General features: G+C 36.4%; 1 long non-coding RNA gene across 1 annotated transcript; it reads left to right on the top strand.

Moving 5' to 3' along the window:
- Positions 1-2,148: 2,148 nt before the first annotated feature.
- On the top strand, positions 2,149-3,562 carry LOC130503447 (uncharacterized). Its single transcript, XR_008940831.1, has 5 exons — positions 2,149-2,277; positions 2,363-2,408; positions 2,593-2,647; positions 2,729-2,952; positions 3,463-3,562. It is a non-coding gene; the product is annotated as an uncharacterized LOC130503447 (long non-coding RNA).
- The last annotated feature ends 5,493 nt before the right edge of the window (positions 3,563-9,055 follow it).

Raw genomic sequence — 9,055 nt, 5'->3', positions numbered from 1 at the left:
TTATAGTTCTTCTTACATTTTCTTCAACAAAATCATCCATTAAATTCATATAGTGAAGTCTTACAACCGCAATCGTTTCAATTGATAACATAGTCAACTCATTTAATTTTTTTTGTGATATTGTAAACCACAAAAAAAAATATGTATCAACATCAACTTCGAAAAATTTCTTTCAGCTACGGCGACTACACGAGAATGATCAACAATATATGATAAAAAGTTATGTGTTTTGATAATAATCCTCTAATTTAAAAAAAAAAAAGAAATCGAGCATTTCAATAGGCATTCAAATTTTATCAAGCATTGATTCTCGAAGAATCTATTAGTTCCTTAAACAAATTATTACCAATTATGTATGAATGCGTATCATTCCTTAAAGAAGCTTTCATATTCAAACATGATGTCCTCAAAGTATCTTCACTTCCATCTCTTAGATTTTTTAATTTAAACGAAACCAGAAGTTTTTCATACTTTTAGAATTGTTTAAATCTAAATTCAAGAGAAACTAGAGTTAGAGTTTGATCCATAAATGTGTTAAAGTAATCAATCTTTAAACTCTCCTCTGTTGGTAATTTTTTATATATTTAATCCTGATGGTAAACTAAAATTTTATTAATATATTTAATTTTTAACAAATTTATAAATATTGCTGAAAGTTTTAACAAATTTTATTCTAACAAAAATGCCTAATAAGTAAAATTTTAATAAAAACCCTACTAATTTTATTTGTTTATAGATATTACTAAGATTTTTTTTTTTTAAATACTCCACAAATTTGGATGTCCTAATCCACGAATTGGATGGCTTACCCTATGGACCGGCCATTTTCGTATGATCCATCCAACTGTAGATTAAGTTTAAAAAAAAAGTCTGGTCTGCATAATTTACAAAAACAAATCTTATTATCTGTTCTACTAAAATTTATGGTTAACTCGCGAGATACGTATATAATATCAATTATATAGGAATAATTATTTTAAAAGGAAAAATAAGATAAACTATATATTTATAACTAATTATATATACATATATTGTAATATTTTATAAATATTTACTGATTTTTTTAAAAAAATTTAAGTTGTCCATAATTCAACATGCAATTTAAGTGTTTCAAATCGATCGATCTGCACACTAAATTTCCAGCTCTATTAGAACTGTTTACTAAAACATCTAGGAAAATCCTAAAACTCGAAATTAGAGTCTACTTTGGAAAATAAATAAAAACCCTAAATAAAAGCTCGACTGGGACTATACTATTCATAGAAAGTAGTGATAATAGAAGATCAATCAAAGTGGTGGGGGCATGATAGTTAAATAATGTTTAAGTGACAATTAGTGGAGCATTACGGGATGGTCGAGACTTGAGAGTGGAGACAAAAATGCGGTGATGACAAAGGTAAAACAAACTCACATCACATGACATGAATATATCAACGGTTCTTCAATCCATGAGGACTCTGGTGCTTAATAATTTAATTATGTCGTCTTAGTTGATCTTATATTCTGTTAAGATTTTAATCCAACTTGTGCTTTAAAAGACTTAAAGATCAATCGTATAAACAAACTCTTCTCTTAGTTTTATTAACTTCAAAGGTATTCTTTAGAACACAATATAGATCACAAGACAACTCTTATGCAAATAGCAAAGCCTAACTTGATCTCTCTATCTCTAGTGTTCTCTTTGTATTCGGATGATCCTAAAAGCTATGACTACATCCTTATTTATAGTCCTCAGACTTTCCTATTTCAAATTTACTTAATAATTTAGTTTAACCGACATGATAACGTGAAAAAGAAAACTAACGTCTTTCCTTTATTTTGCAGGTTATGACATTGGGCTGGAAGATGAGATTGGGCCCATATACCCACAAATCTCCACCTTATGGCCCAACTCACTTCAACTCTTCTTCTCGTTTCTTCCTCGACGAGTCCGTCAACACACACACACGGTGACTTGAGTTCTTCAACTTCTTCCTATGCGATTTGATGATCCGATCCGGTGAAAGCTTCGCCAAGTTTCTTCTCCGGTGTACCTCTCTATCGCCAAGAGTCTCCTCAAGCTTCTCGTCTTTGCCATGTCTCCCTAGAACCTCGATGTGGTGATGAAGTCTATCGGCGAGTCCCCTTTCGCCGTAGTTCCGATCGCCGTAGTTCCGATGTAGCTCGTACGCCGCCACCTCTTCCTCACCTTTCTTTGATTCTCAAGATCAACTTACTTCCAAATCCTCAGCTCTCTCCCTTTAATCAAATCAACTACTCACCAACTCCTCTTCCATGGTAAGAGATCCATAATCTAAAAAAAAAGCTCGCGAGTTCTTCTTTTCCTTGATGATTAGTGAATCCTTGTCTCTGAATGTTGTAGGTGTTGAATGATTTGCTCGATCTAGCCGGATTGCTGCAGCGCCCCGGTGAGATTCTCCACTCTGAGTTTGCTTTTGAAATGGTTGTTTTAATCTCCGTGTCGGTTAATATCATTAGAAGTTTTCCCTTTGCTCATACACTTGTCTCCCTTCAGCTCTTGATAAAGTAACTGTCTTTACGGTAGCTGTTTAATACTGTGTCTAATGAACAATATATTGCTTCTTTTTTCAGCCGAGATACTCGTCTCCCTTCAGCCTCCATCGCTGTTTAAGACGTTTTCTCCCTGGTAGTCATCTTCTTATATCAATGCTTCTTCATTGAGTTTCATCATCCGTTACTTACACTTTTGTTTGTTTATCTCTTCTAGCTTCTCCACCTTGAGCTAAGATTTCTCCGCCTCGCCTCTCCTTCCCCACAGGTAACGTTTCCTTTGAACTCTAAAGTTCCTTCATTGTTGTTTAAGAAATAACCGGAGTACTTTAACTCATTATTTCTTCTGTGGCGAGGTTACAACAATGACGTTACCTGTGGCGCTCCTGTCTTCTTAGGCGATGTTTAAGAGATCACAACAGAGATCGAACTTAGGCCCGGGTAAGGCTTTAGTTAGAAAATCTGCTGGATTCTTGCTAGTATGAATCTTAGATAGGTGAACCTTGCCTTCTTCTACAACGTCTCTGATGAAGTGATACTTGTTGTCTATGTGTTTAGTTCTTTCGTGATGAACATGATTCTTTGCTAGGGCTATAGCGCTTTGAGAATCGCAGTGTATCTTAACACTTTCTTGTTCAAAACCCAACTCTACACATAGTTTTCTCAACCATATAGCTTCTTTCGCGGCTGCGGTAAGAGCCATGTACTCTGCTTCGGTTGTCGAATGAGCTACCACTTCTTGTAAACTTGATTTCCAGCTAACCGTATTTCCCCATACTTGAAACACGTATCCAGTTACAGACCTTCTTCTGTCACGATCAGTAGCGTAATCAGAGTCACAAAAACCTTCAATGCTAAACTTTGAATGCTTAGTGAACGTTAGACATCTTCTTGTAGAACTTTTTAAATATCTCAAAACCCACTTTACGGCTAACCAATGTTCTCTTCCAGGTTCAGACATAAAGCGGCTTATGAGTCCAACTGCAAAACCTAAATCAGGTCTCGATCCGACCATTGCGTACATAAGACTTCCTACCGCGCTTGCATACGGTATGTCTTCCATGTACCTTCTTTCTTCTTCAATCTCGTCTTTAGTAAGACTCTTTAGTTTGAACTGAGATGTGGTATGAGTATTTACAGCTTTTGCTTCAGACATACCGAACCTATTTAGAACCTTTTCCAAATAATTCTCTTGAGACAACGTTAAGATTCCCTTCTCTCGGTCTCTAGTAATGTCCATTCCTAGTATTCTTGAAGCTTTGCCTAAATCTTTCATCTCAAACTCTTTGCTTAAGCTCTCTTTCACATCCCTGATTTCTTGTTTATCTCCCGAAGCTATAAGCATATCGTCGACGTACAGAAGTAAGTACACGGCTTGCTCTGTGTTCACGTTTCTAATGTAAACACATGGGTCTTCTCTGCTTCTCACAAACCGTTGGCTTTTCATGAAACAATCAAACTTTCGATTCCATTGCCTTGGTGATTGTTTCAAACCATATAGTGACTTCTTTAGTAAACAAACTTTATTTTCATCTCCTTTCTTTATGAATCCTTCTGGTTGATTCACTAAGATTCTTTCTTCCAAATCTCCATGAAGAAAAGCTGTTTTAACGTCCATCTGCTCAAGTTCATAATCCCTGTTTACCACGAGAGATAACATCAATCTTATCGACACATGTTTCACAACAGGTGAAAATACTTCATTGTAGTCGATTCCTTCCTTTTGGGAATATCCCTGAGCAACTACTCTTCCTTTATACCTTGGATCTTCGACTCCAGGTATTCCAGGCTTTAACTTGAAGATCCACTTGCTACCTAAAACTTTTGCATTCTCGGGGTTTTCAATTAGTATCCAAGTGCCAGCCTTTTGATGAGATTCCATTTCATCACTAGCAGCATTCTTCCAAAACTTGCTTTTCTTGCTCATCATAGCTTCTTTAAACGACTTAGGCTCGTCGATTTCAATCTCTTCAGATGCAGCTAAAGCATAAGCCGCAAAATCAGTATCTTCGAACCTTGAAGGAGGTTTGATCTGTCTTCGTACTCTGTCCCGTGCAAGCATATATCCTTCGAGATCCGGTTCTCCTTCTGAGTTTTCTTTTTCCTCTTCAGAACTTGTTTCTTCTGATTTTTCTGATTCTTCAGCTTCAGAAACTCCACCTTGAACAGGTGACCCCTCTACGTCGACTGTACTAGGCCCTTCGATTAGAGGATCTTTGAAACTAACTTTCATAGTACTTTTCTTTCTTTCTTTCGGCTTATCTTTAGTTTCTGTGTGTTTAGGCAGCTCTTCTTCATTAAACACCACATTCCTACTTGTAACGCATTTGCTTTCCTCAGGTAACCAAACGCGGTATCCTTTAACTCCAAACGGGTATCCCATGAAAATGCCTTTTAAAGCTCTTGGACTTGTTTTCTCTTGAATCGTGTGGACATATGCAGAGCAACCAAATCGCCTAAGATGGTTTAACTCGGGTCTCTTTCCTGTCCACATCTCTTCAGGAAGCCGGTAGTCAATGGCTGAGCTCGGTGATCGGTTTATAATGTAGACAGCCGTTGATGCAGCTTCTGCCCAGAAGTATTGACCCAAACCTGCTTCTGAGAGCATACATCTTACCTTCTCCATGATTGTCCGGTTCATCCTTTCCAAAACGCCGTTCTGTTGTGGCGTATACGGACAAGTCGTGTGTCTTTTGATGCCTGAGTCTTTGCAGAGCTTGTCGAACTGTTTATTGCAAAACTCTAACCCGTTATCTGTTCTAAGACACTTGATCTTCTTCCCGATCTGAGTCTCCACAGCTACTTTCCACTCTTCAAACTTGCTGAACGCCTCATCCTTGGATTTTAGAAAATAAATCCAAACTTTCCGAGAATAATCATCTATGAAGCTTATAAAATACTTGCACCCTGCTAGGCTTTCTGGAGTAGACGGTGCACCCCATAGATCCGAGTGTATATACTCCAAAACCTCTTTCGAAGTGTGCTTGGCCACAGGGAAGCTTTGTTTATGAGACTTTCCCAGGACACAAGTCTCACAAAACTCCAATTTATCTACCTCTTTGTTTGATAAATATCCTACCTTCACAAGCACGTTTAAGTTCTTTAAACTCATGTGCCCTAGCCGTGCGTGCCAAATCTTCGTCATGTCCACCTCAGCTCGCGTCACATTCGCTTCTCCTTTTGGAACCGTTCCTTGTAGATAATACAGGCCTTCATTGTACTTTCCAGATATTATCTCTTTTCCATCTTTGTAGAAACGAATCATGAAATCTTTCCCTTCGTATTTGCATCCTGCTCGCTCAAGCATTCCATACGAAATAAGATTTATGCTCGATGTTGGCATATATCTTACATCAGTAAGTATCACAATAGAACCGTCAGGTCTCACGATCCTTATCTTGCCAATTTCTTTGACGTCGCAGTGAGTGTTGTTTGCCATCAGAACTCTGCCTCCTTCGAATTCTTCTAGGTCAAACATAACATCTTTGTTTGGAGTTATATGGAAAGAACAACCAGAGTCCATAACCCATTCCAAGCTGCTGTCGTGTGTACTAATTGTTAGTACAAGTGGCTGCTTAGGCTCTGCAACTACATTAGCGGCTCTTTGTGTTTTTCTCTCTGGGCATTCCCTTTTCCAATGTCCTTCTTTGCCGCATACGAAACACCCCTTGTTGTTCTTGTCGTATCTAGGCCTTGATTTAGAACGGCTGTGCCTGCTCTTCGATCTTCCTTTCCCATTCCGGTTCCCTCCCTTGTTGGATGATCTTCCTCTGTCTTCCACGTATAAACCTTCATCTTGTGACTTTGAAAGCTTTCCACTTTCAAGTAACTCTCGCTCCTTAGACCTAGCGGCTCCCGTCACTTCATTAATCTTGAGAGTGTCCCTGCCGTATTTGAGAGTTTCCTTAAGATGATCATACATACGGGGCATTGAGTTTAGTAGCAGGATAGCTTGAACTTCTTCTGAAACATCCACATTCAAGTTATTGAGATCTGCTACTAACTTTAGAAAATCATCAACGTTTGCGTCTATGCTCTTGGAATCGTTCATCTTGAACGTGTAGAATTTATGTTGCAAGTAGATACGATTCGGTAAAGACGTCTCCGTGTACAGCGTGTTTAAAGCGGTCCACATCGCAGCAGCTGTATCACAATGGCTGATCTTCCGTAGAACTTGGTTACCTACGTTCAGGACGATTAAGTCTTTTGCTTTCTCCGATTTTTTGAGCTTTTCCGGATCAATCTTTGAACCCGTAGTTTCTTCTTCTGCGTTCTTCGTCTCCCCTTTTGATTCCTCCTTGGTACTTGGAGGATCCATCAGAAGTGTCTCATCAGTTAGGATGTCTTTTAGCCCTAGAACCCCAAAGTGAGCCATCATACGAACTTTCCACAGCAAGAAGTCTCATGTTCCTTCGAACCGGTCCACCTCGATCCTTGTCTTAGTCATCCTTTAAAGCACCTGCGATCAAACCTGGATTGCTCTGATACCACTTGTTAAGATTTTAATCCAACTTGTGCTTTAAAAGACTTAAAGATCAATCGTATAAACAAACACTTCTCTTAGTTTTATTAACTTCAAAGGTTTTCTTTAGAACACAATATAGATCACAAGACAACTCTTATGCAAATAGCAAAGCCTAACTTGATCTCTCTATCTCTAGTGTTCTCTTTGTATTCGGATGATCCTAAAAGCTATGACTACATCCCTATTTATAGTCCTCAGACTTTCCTATTTCAAATTTACTTAACAATTTAGTTTAACCGACATGATAACGTGAAAAGAAAAACTAACGTCTTTCCTTTATTTTGCAGGTTATGACATTGGGCTGGAAGATGAGATTGGGCCCATATACCCACATATTCTCATACTATTTTTTACTAAAAATCATAATGTGCGAAGCAGAATGATTATATTTACAAGAATTTATGGTGTCTTGTTTTTGTGTTATATTTTGAAACAGCATAACATCAACCAGCATGACGATGTATGAACCAATATAACATCATAAATTGAGTGTAAACTGAACAAGAGTTAATTTTAAACATATGTCGCACAAATTAATACAGAAACAAAAGAGAGAATATGAACATGTGATGGTGTGCGTGTCTATTGGACATTTTTGTTCCAAAGTTTGTATCCGTTAAATTGCCAGCTAGAATTTGGTGTTGTTGTATACGATAGCCGGATTTAGACTCTGATGTTCGTGTGTACGACAGCCAGCTTTGTATCCCTTTTTAATTAGACGAGAAAAAAACCACTTGTGATGTTGTGCTTTGTCAATTGATTTTCTGCTAAACAAGATCTGCAAAATTACACTCAACTGGATAATAATCCGTGCCTTGTGCAGAATGAATTTTTTAACTATGATGTATTTAAATATATTATAAACAATGTTCATTTTGCTATCAATAACTTTTTATATGTTATTAATTAAAAATGGACATTCATGTATCATTTGGTTCGATATGGTTATGTTCAGTCCGGATCTTTGCGGATTCTATTCGGTTCGGTTTGGATCTTTGCGGATTCGGTTTGGATTCTGATAATCCATTTATTTAAAAAAAAATAAAGTCCATATATAATTTTAATTTCTTTAAATCTAAAAAATAAAAACAGTATATAAAATATACATTTTAATAATGTATGCTAAAATACTTAAACTTAACATAAAAATTGGTTTAACTTAAATATTTGGATAGAAAATCAATAGAAGCTTTAAATATTTTTGGTATTTTGAATATCATTTAACTATTTTAAACATAAACGTTATTTGTACATATTTCCAACTATTTTGGACAACCTAAAAATATCTTATATATATATATATATATTATATTCTTTTAGATATTAAATTTTAAAATAATTAATATATTTAAGTATACAAATCTGGTTCGAATATACTTGGACACCCGAAATATTTCTAATCGAATCGGATTCGATTCTGTTTCTCTAAATACCAAAATTTTGAACCCGCTCAGATATCTAACCGATTTTGAATCATTCATGTTTCTTAGCAAATCAACAAAGGCCAATTCAGGAGCATTATCAGAACGAATCACTTTGATTTTGGAGTTATATTGAGTCTGAATCATGGTAACAAAAGAAGGAAAAATCCGAGAAACATCACTCTTTTGTTTTAACAAGTACACCCATGTTACACGACTACAATCATCCACAAGAGTTAAAAAATATTTGAAACCTTCAATTGATTCAACACTAAAAGGACCCCAAATATCTAAGTGAACAAGATCAAAAGGTTTTACAGAAAGATTATTATGAGAAATGTAAGCTAAACGCTTTTGTTTTGCAAGGGGAGAAATTTTACAATGAAAATCATGAGAATAATGTGTATTTATAAAAGGAGTAAAAGAGCTCAATTTCTGTTGTATAATTGGAGAAGGATGTCCTAATCTTTGATGCTACACAGTTCCATCAGCAATGAACGAGCCACAGACTAAAGATGTATTATCAGAAGAAGAAGAATGCGATGTATGCTCAAGGATGTACATGTTATTGTATAGTCTACCCTTTCCAATCATCAAG

Source organism: Raphanus sativus, unplaced genomic scaffold (assembly GCF_000801105.2).
Source record: "Raphanus sativus cultivar WK10039 unplaced genomic scaffold, ASM80110v3 Scaffold0957, whole genome shotgun sequence".
Classification (NCBI taxonomy): domain Eukaryota; kingdom Viridiplantae; phylum Streptophyta; class Magnoliopsida; order Brassicales; family Brassicaceae; genus Raphanus; species Raphanus sativus.
The sequence above is the reverse complement of the archived record's forward strand: the minus strand, read 5'-3'. Positions and strand labels throughout refer to the sequence as shown.